Consider the following 13,270-nt stretch of genomic DNA (forward strand, 5'->3'; position numbering starts at 1 on the left):
GTTATAATATTTATTTATTTGTTATTGTGTGTTCGTGAATAAGCACCATAAATAGCAAATGTTGAAATTTTTTTTTGTGATCGGAAGAATATCTCTTAATCATTTTATATATTGTCAATACATGATTAACTTCGACTGTTAATGTTTATACATCGAGAGAAGCAGAGAAAAAGTACATATGCATTTGCTTCAGTTATGCCACTGACCGTGTCATTTCTTTATCGCACGTTGAGACATAGTTTATATAAACAAACTCCCAGCCATAGCAAAAAGCGGAAGTTGGAAACGACGAGCGGCGCGGGGGGAATCACTTGTTTGGGTGGCGAGACGAAACAGTTGCGATTGCGAAATGCGAAGCCAATTCGAAAAAAACTGTTGAAGAGTGAGTGTCATTGAGGATATATATCTCCAAATTTTAAAAATTGGACCAAGTTACAATAATTGTTGCCAGGTAAGTGCAGATATTTTGGATTTGCATATACGGGGTGATTCAAGAAAATAAATGAAAGCGTAAATTTATTTTACTGATTTACTCAGGAACTACAAAACCGAATGCTTCGAAATCTTGAAGATATTTTAAAATTATCATAAGCATGGTAAATTTTTGATCAAAACGTATTTGGTCGTCCATAACTTTAGAATATTCCCAAGATTTCAAAGCATTCGGTTTTGTAATTCCTGATTAAATCGATAAAATAAATTCACGCCTTCATTAATTTTTTTGAGTCACCCTGCATATGCAAATCCAAAAATATGAATGGACGTCTTGTGATTTATCATTCCATTCATATTTTTTAGATTTTCTTAAGAGGTGGTTCAAAAAAATTAATGAAGTCAATTTATTTTATTGATTAAATTAAAGGCAACACTTATTATTAGTATTACACCCCAACCAACCCAATTTGGTAGACACAAAATTTGTTAAAGGAAAAACTCGGTTGAAACATAAGGGTAGCACGCTTATTTACATCGACTTTAACATTACAGACCTGCATTTGTTTTATGCGGTCACTTGGTTCCGCGAATGCGGAATAGACATGTTTATAATCAACCAATTGTGAATTTCACCGTCAAGAATTAAAATAAAACGCAATGTTTTATATAATAAGCGGAAGTCGAAGCAATAAAACCGATGGTCGTTTTGTTTACAGTTTCTTTGTTTGACTCTCACGTATGCTGTTACGCTTGTCATCTTAAATTAAGAATGTTTATACATAAACGATTTTCAGTTGCCCCTCATATTACTAGACAGCGGATTTCTGTCGGGCTACGTCACGATTATAGGGGGGGACGTGCTGGATTCCATAATTATAATTAACGATTTATTAATCAAACGGCTAAGTAAATGAGAACGGGAATTAACAGCAGAGTGCAACGAAACAACGTTATTCTAATCTCAAATAAACGAAGAGCAGTCCGCAACGGCAATGAATTCGCATCCCGTGCGAGCCGTACCGAGTTTGGCCTTGCCTAGCCCGACAGAAACCCGCTCTCTAGATATTACACACCGGCGCCGTATACGTAAGTAAATTGTTTCGTTATTTTATTGATTATAAGAAATCAATATTCAAAACGACCCAATTCATTTTCCCGAAAATTTGGGAACACAATAATTTTATTCTTAGTATTACACTCCTTGCAAAAATGTTGATGACGTCATCACATTTTTTTTTAAATTCCCACTAGAAAAATGTAATGAGAAAAAAAAAACATAATAGACATGCAGTCGTCAAGTTTCCGACAGCGAGGGAAGTACTGTCTAAACTCTTTAGACCAATTTTTATTGTTTTAATATAACACCCTGATTTTTTTGACATATTCTGATGCAGAATAAAAAACTAATTTCGGAAATTATCAACATGTTTATTTCTACTGATTCAAAAAAATAGAAAAAAAATTGTTTGGATAGAACCTCCCTCGCTCCTGAAGTACAATAAAACAACAAATAATAATACAATAAATATTGTAATATCCAAAGCAAATTTCAGAAAAAAAACTATTGGACCGTTCCCAGACTTTATACTAACCCTGTATTCATTTTGTTATTTCACATAATCAGCGATTCTAATCCTAAGTACTTAAATTTGCATAACAAATTAGATGTTTTCCAAAATTTTCTGCAGAATAATGTTTCCTATTGTCTGCTAAGACATTTTTTGTCTAGAGTAAGATCTCCCAACATCACACTGAATTGTGCAACACTAAGAATTTACACTTACAATTTTTCCACAGGATTTACAGAACAAATCGCCGTTTTTTATTTGAAAAACATTTTTGTTTTCCGTTCGTTCCCTCAACTTGTTCTTTGAAGACGATTTGACTTTTTTTTATTATTGTAATTCACATTTCTCGCGAAATGTTCGGTCGCACTGTCGAAGTCAAATGTCAAAGTGGAATTAAAAATTATTTTTAGAAATCAACGAATAACTCTAACTGAATTATTTCATCCAGTCTGATGATTATTGTAGGACAAATTAAACGGAATAAATGCACAAACTGCACAAAATATTTTATTAGGTTATGTTGCTGGTGCTGATCGAGTCTTTATTACTAAAATCTCATTAAAATGCCATGTTCTATTGCGATTAGATGAAAAATCGAGGGCCCGCTTTTCTTATTGTGTGATGATAAGATTTACCATCAAAACAGCTGGCGCTTTTGAAGAGAACCTTTTAATGAACCATTTAGACAACTACAAATACATTTTTAGACAACTACAATAGCTGAATCTCAAGATGGCGGGCGGTGCGAACGTGTCGTCGATTTCGTCTTGTAAAAGATGTAAAAGAGAAGTCGTAAATGATGTTATAAAGTGTATAAACTGTGCAAGTTCTTTTCATCCAAGCTGTGCAAAGCTTTGTAGTGGAGTTACGGTGTTGGCCGACCAAACGTTGATGTGTTGTAAAGCTATAAAAACCTTGGACACACATCATACCAACGTTGATGAAAAATTTTGGGACGCGGTTGATGAAATTGCTAAGAATCACCAGATGTTGGACCCTCGAATCCTATGCTACATCTTAAAACAAAAGGACCAAATGATTTTTGAACTACGTGAGCAAATATCATCATTAAACACGCAGATTGAATTCTTGCAAAAAAATTTTTCACAATCACAGCGCGACAATTCAGACAAGAACGCTAAACAAGAAATATCAACACAAATGGAGGACAACGAAGGTCGGGGTCATTCCACTAATTTGACTGTTGCAAAGACAAAATTTAAACAGACCAAGAATATTCTTGACTCAGATAAATCACACAAGAAAACGGTCGAAAATGAAACTGCACAGAATCAAATGAAACAACAGGAAGAAAATGAAGATACTCAACAAAAAAGTGGAAGAAGTAAAATGGACGGAAGCAAAAAGGAAGCATAGGAAAACCTCAAATATTGCTGTCGTCGGAACGGGCTCGTCTAACATCGAAACTGTACCCAAGAAGGCACATTTATTTGTAAGTCGACTACATCCGAATACCGATCGGAACTCTCTGGAGGCAGAAGTAAAGAAATTTTTCCATGAAGGTGAATGTGAACCGGTAACAAGTAAACACCCAAATGTTTATGCTAGTTTTAAAGTTACTATTAATGCCAGCAACTTGGAAAGTGCACTGAAACCTGAAATTTGGGCACCAGGGGCTCTCGTAACTAAATTTTTTCACCGGAAAAAGAAAATCAACGACAACAGTTAGTCCGTGCGGTCAAGTGTACAGACGTCACAACTCAAATCGAATTTTACAAAAGTCCAAGGAAAAGGAGCGACAAGATAAAACTTGTATTTACTCCAAAAAATAACTTGCAAGAAAGTTCGTTTCATCTTATGCACCAAAATATACAAGGTTTGGGCAACAAAATAGAAAAGCTTCAAGTTGTATTATCTGAAATAAACTCTAGTATTGTAGTACTTAGCGAACATTGGCAGTCTTCTGACCAAATTAAGCTTATCAACTTGGAAAACTATTTATTATGTTCTAGTTTCTGCCGTAACAAAAACAAACATGGTGGCGTATCAATCTTTGTCAATTCTAATTTAAAATCTGCAGATTTACCACAGATTAAAGAAAAATCTATAGTTAATGTGATAGAATGCTGTGCGATAGATATTTTAAGTATAAATGTAGTTATTATTGCTCTGTATAGACCTCCTTCGGGCGACTTTTACTTATTCATTGATGTTTTGGGTGACATACTATCCATAGTACCTAATAATAATAGAACAGTTATGGTTGTGGGAGATTTCAATGTAAACTTCCTGGTAGATTCATCCCATAAAACGTATTTACTAGATTTATTAGCAACTTTTAATTTAGTTCAAACTATAACAGAACCAACTCGCAATAAGGCATGTCTTGATAACATTTTTGTATCTGCAATTAACATTAAATACGACGCGCGAGTCGTAAATTTTAATTTAGCTGATCATAGTGCTCAACAATTATCTTTTAATTTAAGGTGCCCACTAATTCCAAGAACCAGTCATAGATATATACGTAACTTTTGCGAAGCAAATTATCAACACTTCTATTATGCTCTTGAAAAACACGATTGGAGTGCACTTTATGACACAACTGACACGGAAGTAGCTTTTGACATTTTTATGTCTGATTTTAGAAGACTTTTTGAACTATCGTTTCCTTTTAAAAAAATTACATACATTCTTAACGATTCCAAGAAAAAATGGATTACTCCAGAAATCATAAACCTAAAAAACACTGTCTCACTTTATGCAAATCTTAGCATGCACTTTCCCGTTTTTAAGGATGAATTTAGAAAAATTAACAAAGAATACGAACATTTACTAATTAAAACAAAACAGAACTACAACGAAAACAGACTTTTCACCTCCACTAACAAAAATAAAACTATGTGGGATATTATTAGAGAGTGTTCTAATAAAATAAAAATTAAAAATGAAGTTAAAATTTCTCAAAATGGATTTTCTTTAAACGACCAAGAGAGTGCCAATCTTTTCAATAAATGTTTCTCCGAAATTGCTTCTAATACAATTAAACAATTGGACATGACCAATGACTATACTTTTCTTTCTAATAATATTCCATTATCTTGCCACAGTCTAAACCTTTTACCAGTCACAAATTCAGATATTCTTCAAATTATACTTAAACTGAAAAATTCTAAATCATCTGGACATGATGACATATCAAATAGCCTACTGAAAAAAGTAGGAACCATTATTGCTGAACCTTTAGCACATATTGTTAATTTATCCTTAAGTAATGGACATTTTCCCACCGTACTAAAACAAGCCATAGTAATTCCACTTCACAAAAAAAATGATCGTCACGTAGTCTCTAATTATAGACCGATTAGCATTTTACCTAGTATATCAAAAATTTTTGAACATGTGATAAACAACAATCTTGTGTCATTTTTAAATAAATACGAAATAAGTGATCCCTCCCAACATGGTTTTACAAAAGGCAAAAGCTTAGACACTGCACTGGCAGATTACCTTAGCCAAATATCCCAGTGTATGGACAAAAATATCTCTTGCCTCGGATTGTTTGTAGATTTTACAAAGACCTTCGACTGCGTAAGTCATGAGTTACTGCTTCACAAATTAGAACGCTATGGGATAAGGGGTACAGCCTTACAGTGGTTCCAATCATATCTATCAGACAGAACTCAAAAAGTGCTTGTAAATAGCACTCTTTCTAGAGAATCGACTGTCACTATCGGGGTACCTCAAGGATCAATTCTCGGACCGACTCTGTTCATAATTTTTATTAATGACTTATTAAAATTGGTAAAAAAGACGTCAAATTGCACCGTTATGTCCTACGCTGACGATACCAACTTCATTATTACTGGAACAGACGTTAACGCCATTACTAGAAGGGCACAGGAGGTATTCTCTCTAGTGCAACAATGGGTCAGTAAAAACAAACTATGGATAAACAATCAAAAACTTGCCTTTACAATTTTTACTAACATGACAAACTTTCAGAATATTACGCTAAATTTAAATAAGACGCTTGTTAAGTGCTCCAACTCCATCAAACTATTAGGAGTCGTTTTTGACAATCATTTAAAATGGAATCTTTATATAGATCAATTATGCTCGAAATTATCTTCGGTTTGTTATGCACTCAAGAATGTAGCCAGACAGTGTAATTATTCTACAGTAAAACAACTATACTTTGCTTGCTTCCAAAGTCTTCTAACATACGGCATTATTCATTGGGGGCACTCTCCTGACTTTCAACGAGTTTTTATTTTACAGAAATGGGCAATTAGAATCTTAGCCGGAATTAAAAGTATGCACTCTTGTAGATCCGCCTTTAAACAGCACAGAATCTTAACATTACCAAACATATATATCTATGAGATGTTATGTTACACATATAAAAATATTAACAAGTTCAGTCAAACTCGAACAGATCATGAGTACAATACTAGACACAAGAAGTTGTTATTGCCAACTCAACACAAAACAGCCCACTTTCAAAGAAGTTTACATTTCAATTGTTGCAATTTTTTTAACAACTTGGACTATGAAATAAAAGATGCACCTAATTTGCGTACGTTCAAGGCTAAATTAAAAATATTTCTTTTGGATAGAAATTTTTATGATTTTAATGACTTTTTTAAGAAAGCGTGTAGCGTCTATTAGTTCATTGTAAGTAGGTACATGTTATCGTGTAATATGTAGAAACCATCTTGTATTTTTTGCACTATTTTGGTGCTATGTGTTTGTAGTGTTATTTTATTTTGACAATCCCTTCTTAAATATTTTCTATTTTTCTGTATAATATTTTCTGAAGGTAAATAAAGTATTATTATTATAATAACAAAACTTAACAATTATTGATGAATGAAGTAATGAAATATTGTACGAATCTGGAGAAGTATTGCCACTATTTTCAAGAATTGCTCAAAAAGACTGCTGTCTGCAGCTATACAGTAAGTAAGCCGATCTTCAAAATTCCTACGCGTGTTGATTAGCATTTGAGTTGAAATCTGAAGACAATATTGCTGGATTGCTTCAGATTTGGATGCGGCACCCTGTATATGATATAAAATGGTATTAGGATGATAAACATATAAAATAGAAATGAATAATGGGTTAGTGTGGATGAGTGGACAGCATTTCTTTCGTTCTCTTCGATAAGGGATGTCACTTCTTTAAGACTTTTATTAGCTAAGTTTAACTGATGATAGTCATGAATCTTCTACAGTGTTGTGACATACAATGAGAAATCAGTATCGTTAACAAGTTTTGACTTATTTAAACATATATCTGAATTTAAATTAAAAGACGGTAAATAATTTGAATGGACAGTAGAATATAAACTTTCATGTGGTTCTAACACAGACTGACTAGTAAAGGCAGTGCCTGTTCTATTCAATTTAAACAAATCGCTTCCTTCTAATTTAACATTGAAAGGTGTGCTAAAATTTCTATAATTTATAGTTACGTATTCGGTTGATTCCTAACACGATTACTAATGTTACTGTAAACTTTTATTAGTTGGCAATTATCGTTGGTGATTAGGGAGTCTTCTCTAGCCTCTAAATAAACTCGAGGTTCAAGAGAAAAAGATTCATTATGATAAAGGTAATCTTCATGGCAATTATTACCAACATCGAAGCTAATGACCATGTAATTAAAAATGGAATTAGTGAAAGATATAATAGATGGTCATAGTAAATTTTGAACAGTTCGTCTTTTTGAACTGGGGCTCAGAGCTCCATGATTTAGAGATAGGAGTTAAGCTACTCCATATTGTAGACGTCATTCTCGGATTAGTTTTAGAAATATATACAGGATGTTCATTTTATCTGTTCAAGCCTGACAATTTTTGCATAGGCAACATATTATACACCCCAGAGACGACTTCGTCCAAGTTATTTTTTTTAATAAGCAAAAATAGCAATCACAGAAAAAAAATGACAAAGATATCAATGTCAAATAATGACAAAATTGAAAAATAAATACTCAATTTATTAGTGGATCATATTACAATGAAAACGAATTTATAATAAATGTTAAAAACGCCTTCTTCCCCTATTTTCACAAAGTCTTATCCTACATTCAAAATTTCTACCATCTCTATCTCACAAATCGGGAGTTATAGATCTGCATGATGCTATTATCCTTTCACGTAAGTGGTTTTGATTTTCGATTGGGACACTATAAACGTCATTTTTCACCTTCCCCCAAAGAAAAAAATCTAATGGATTTAGATTAGGGCTCCGTGCAAGCCAAGCGTACTCTTCTTTTCTAACAATAAGTCTTGATTCAAACGCTCTGTGTAAATACTTCCTAACGTCTCTCTGATAATGAGCGGGAGCGCCATCATTTTGAAACCAAATTATTCTTCGTATGTCCAGCTTTAAGTTTTCCAACAGTTGAGGTAAAATATTCTTCAAAAAATTTAGATGCATGGACCAATAACGAGGTTACCATCAATTCCACACCAAGCATTAACTTTGAAAACTTCTTGGAAGTGCGGAGGTATATTATAAAATCAACGAATTTATAAGTAAAAGTTTAGTTTTTTCATTTAGAATATTTTTATGAGTAATAAGTTGCCTAAATTTTAAATAACACTCTCTACAGATATGAGGCACATGGGACGAAAATGTGAATTCAGAATCGAATATAACCTCAAGATTGTTAACCTTGTGTACATACTCTATTTTTTCGTTGATGCCTGAAACTTTACGTGATGTGCCAAACAAGATATGACAAATTAGCAAATTTAGATTGTTAAAATTAGTATCAGGTGGTCTGTACAAAGTACCTACGTGAATTTCCTTTGAGTTTATCTTAAGTTTAATCAATAAGTACTCAACAGAGCTATTAAAGGTTTCGTCTTAAAAAAAAAATTAAATTTCAAATTTAAGAAAAGCTTAAACATGTTTCACTGACGTCGATGAGGTAATAATCATGTTGGAGAACAATGTCTTTGAACTTGTGCGATTTGTTACATAAGGGTTTCTGTTTAATTTCGGTTTCTGTGCCAGCCGTCAAAAACACCAATAAATTTCCGACAAAATGGTGACAACTTTCCGGCGATTATTTTTGGTACGGCTTGTGTCACCGACAGCTTCCCTGTCGGCGGCACTCTTTGTCGGGCAGCAGCAATCCGGCGGCCGCACCTTGTGGCGGCTTGCTTTTGTCGGCGGCGGACCTTGGCGGCCACATCTATCTGTGGTGGCTCGTGCCATAAGGGGTGGACGGACAAGTCCCCTCTCTTATTTTGTATAAAATTCTTTTTGTCATTCGTTAGGTAGCAGTCCAGCTGTGTGGACAATAAAATACAAAAATACAGTCCACTTCTTTTATTTCGAAATCATCACGGCCGCACCAATTTTTTTAATTAAAAAATATCAGGAGAAGATGTACAAAAAGTTTTAGCATGTAATTAGTATTTGCTATTTGACTGCCAATGTTGTTTTATTTCTGTACTGTTCTGAATATGAATGAATTGAGAAACCAATTCCTGGAAAATAGATCATATCGTCGCTATATGACGCAAATGGAAACAAGTAGATAAATATGACTTATTACTTAAATAAGATAAAATCTCTTGATTTGGTCGCAAATTTTTCAACCAAGGCGCCAATAAACACTTCATGTTTATCGTTGTCTTAAATCTAGGTTTTAAAATAAGTATTTACTTGTAGTATGTAACCAAAAAGCGATGAAATTAAAATGTAAATTATGTCCAATATAACAGTGGATGACGTGTTTATTGATTTATTACGACGTTTAAACAAAAAACTAAAAGAAACTCACTCTCATTTAAGCATGCAAGTACATTGAGCTATACTTCATAATCATCCAATGGTATTTCGTCCACAAACACCTGAAGTTAGTACGCCGTAGTTATCAGTAATAACAAAAATTAATTTGGGAAGATTATTTTTTGTGTTAAATTAATATTATAGCTATTCGCCCCGCCATAAATTACATATTACTACTTGATCTCTTGTTTGCTTTATTTTATTTTTCTTTATTGCTACTTTCGTTAATAAATCTAAATCTGCGTACGTATGAAAAATGGAAAAAAACCATGGAGAAAACATTAAATTAGTCATTTATCAGGTTTTAGAGTTTCCAGATCTTGAAGGTCTTTCTCTTGATAACACAAACTTATCAGATATGCTAACCCCACCTTTAGAATATAGTATATAAGGACAACATTAAAAAAAAAAGCTGATTATTGTAATACGGATGACTTAAAAGTTTACCATAATAAAGTAATACGTTAATTGTAAACATATTTAACAAAAGTTCTTGTGATTATAAATTTCAAAAATAAGTGAACTTCCTGACGGGTAAGTTGAAAATTACAGTTAGAATTTACCATTTACGCGTATTTTTTATTGTACGTAATAATCATTAACGAATTTATTATAACTTGCATTGCTTCTATCAATATTATTATTATTATTATTATTATTATTATTATTCTTTGAGCGGAGGCTAGCGCCTATTGGGCTCACGAAAGGTTCTTCAGATGCTTGAGTAAAAAAAAAAAGAGATAAGGCTGACGTATGCTTAAACCAGAAGAAGCTTTGATATTTACACTTTCAGAATCAATAATATGTACAGTACAACACTTCAGACTTAAAACTTGCATTTCTACCTCGGGTAGATCTCCAAATTTGTATTCTAATGGTACTTCTTATAAATAAAGAGCGAATTTTAGACTTAAAAAAAAAAAGGCAAAAGCGATAACAATTGTGGGTTTAGACAGGAAAATGGCAAAATAGGCGCTTTAGGGCAAGTTTTAGGAAAAACAAATTCTACGCAACGTCTGGTTCTCTTTCAGATCTATAATTTTGAAATTTGGTGTGGATGTATAGTTAAACATGGCGCCTTGATTACAATATTTTGTCTTTTTTTATCGCTTTCGGTTTCACACACAAGAACGCCTAATTTCTTTTTGTTTTAATGGAACACCCAGATTTATTGATATTTTTTGGTGCAGAATAAAAAACCAATTTCAGAAATTATCGACATACTTATTTATACGGATTCGAAAAAATAAAAAAAAATCAAAGTCAACCACATATATATCCAAAGCAAATTTAAGAAAAAGAACTTTTAAAATAACTAAGCTATTCGACCTTTCCGGCACTTTATACTAACCCTGTATTTATGTTATTATTTCACATAATCAGCGATTCTAATCCTAAATAGTTAATATTTGCATAACAAATTAGATGTTTTACAAAATTTTCTGTAGAAAAATTTTTTTTTTGTCTGTTAAGACATTTTTTTGTCTAGAGAAAGATCTCTCAACATCACACTGAATTGTGCAACATTAGGAATTTACACTTACAATTCTCCTAGAGGCTTTATAGAACAATTCGCCGTTTTTTATTTGAAAAACGTATGTGTTTTTCGTTCGTTCCCTCAACTTGTTCTTTAAAGACGATTTGACTTTAAGTATTTTTAAAAATCGCACAAAATACTAGATAATAAGCAATTTTTAAAACACTTTTACACTTTTCAACTTAATTTACGAAAACCCAGCACAAAGTAAATGGTACAGGAAGAGAACTCAAACATAAAGTAGTAGGAGGGCATCAAAGCTCTCTCTAGAAAAGCAAGAGACAACTTGCTCTTGTCTGTAAATAGATATTTTAATTATTTTAAGACGTAGGTAGCCAACTGTCCAGTGAAATTTGTTCTTTGATGTTTGACGCTGAAAAACAGATTTTGGTTATGTTGGCATTTTGCTGACGGAATTCCCCCGACTCTTTTAACCAAAACTCGAGTTGTATTATCTTTTTTTATGGTACCGGAAGTATTAAATTCGTCGCCTGAGAACTTGTTTGATCAACAGACCACAGCGTCCTCAGGCTAATGTCGACTCTAATAAGCGTTCAGAAACGATTTCATCTATAAGCCATATTCCGTGATCTGATGCACATCCTAACCGGTTTCGACCATAATTTTTACGGAAAAACTAATTGTTCAGTTATGTTCATGCATTTTATAATAACATAAAATAACTTGACAACTACTTTAAATATTAAAAAGTAACATAGTCTCGAATTTGTTGTTTAAGAATCCACGTTGAATTTTTATCTTCGACATTGAGATTTTTCGGCTTTTCAACGTTCGAATTCTCAGTTTTTCGAAATTTTAGTTTTGGCGTTTTTCAGTTTATTTATTTTTCAATTTTTGGATTTTACAATTTTTTAATTTTCAGTTTTACGTTTTTTCAATTTTTCTCCTTTTCAATTCTAGGATTTTTCGATTTTGCAATTAATCGATGTTTCCATTTTCCTATTTCTTGACATTCGAGTATTTCGATTTTCCAGTTCTCCAATTATTTATTTTTTCGATTTTTCAGGTTTTTGATTTTTCAACTTCTCAATTTTTTTTAAGGTTTCAGTTTTTCGATTTCTCAATTTTTTTGGATTCTTAGTTTTTGGATATTTCAGTTTTGGTTTTTCAGTTTTTCTATTCTTCAGTTTTTCTTTCATTGTTCAGTATTTCAATATTTCAGTTTCGGGATTTTTCGATTCTTCGTCTTTTCGATTGTTGACTTTGGATTTTTGGATGTATCGATATTTTTTTACTTCCTCGATTTTTCAATTTTTCGATTTTTAAATTTTACATTTTTCAATTTTTTGATATTTAGATATTTCAGTTTTTAAAATTTTAGATTTTTCGATTTCTCTGTTCCAGATTTTCTGTTTTTGAATTTTTCGTTTTTTCAAATGTTCGATTTTTGAATTTTTCAATTTTGACATCTACAAACTTTCAATTTTTCGATTTTTCAGATAATCGATCTTTTATTTTTCATGATTTTTCCCATTACTTGATTTTCAACTGTTTCGATTTTTCAATTCTTCAATTCTTCAATTTTTCGACTTTTCGGGTTTTTGATTTTTCAATTTTTGGATTTTTTTAAGCTTCGATTTTTCGACCTCATTTTTTGATTTTTCGGTTTCTCAATTTTTCAGTTTTTTAGATTCTTAATTTTTGGATATTTCAGTTTTGGGATTTTTCAGTTTTTCCATTATGCTGTTTTTCTTTCATTTTTCAATATTTGGATTCTTCGACTTCTCGATTTCTGACTTATGGATTTTTCGATGTGTCGATTTTTTCACTTTTTCGATTTTTCAATTGTTCGATTTTTAAATTTTACATTTTTCAAACTGTTGACATTTTAATTTTTCAATTTTTAAAATTTTAGATTTTTCCATTTTCGATTTTTCATTTCAATTCTTCGATTATTCGACTTCCCGGTTTTAGATTTCCTGTTTACGAATTTTTCG

At 32.2% G+C, this 13,270-nt stretch overlaps 3 protein-coding genes across 3 annotated transcripts in view; all 3 read left to right on the forward strand.

Annotated features, from left to right (window-relative positions):
• The window catches only part of LOC135138737 (uncharacterized), a 254,941-nt gene that overhangs the window by 227,225 nt on the left and 14,446 nt on the right, over nt 1-13,270 (forward strand). The gene's annotated exons all lie outside the window — the stretch shown is intronic.
• Nucleotides 1-13,270, forward strand: part of LOC135138747 (uncharacterized) — a 31,803-nt gene that overhangs the window by 4,087 nt on the left and 14,446 nt on the right. The window lies entirely within an intron of this gene.
• LOC135138740 (uncharacterized) overlaps nt 10,210-13,270 on the forward strand; it is a 60,446-nt gene continuing 57,385 nt past the window's right edge. Inside the window, exon 1 of the mRNA XM_064068732.1 lies at nt 10,210-10,309. The gene's annotated coding sequence lies outside the window, so the exon portion shown is untranslated. The remainder of the gene's footprint in view (nt 10,310-13,270) is intronic.

The sequence above is a fragment of the Zophobas morio genome, unplaced genomic scaffold (assembly GCF_036711695.1).
Source record: "Zophobas morio isolate AGI-343-1 ecotype UQ-CSIRO unplaced genomic scaffold, CSIRO_AGI_Zmor_V1 ptg000030l, whole genome shotgun sequence".
NCBI classification, from domain to species: Eukaryota; Metazoa; Arthropoda; class Insecta; order Coleoptera; family Tenebrionidae; genus Zophobas; species Zophobas morio.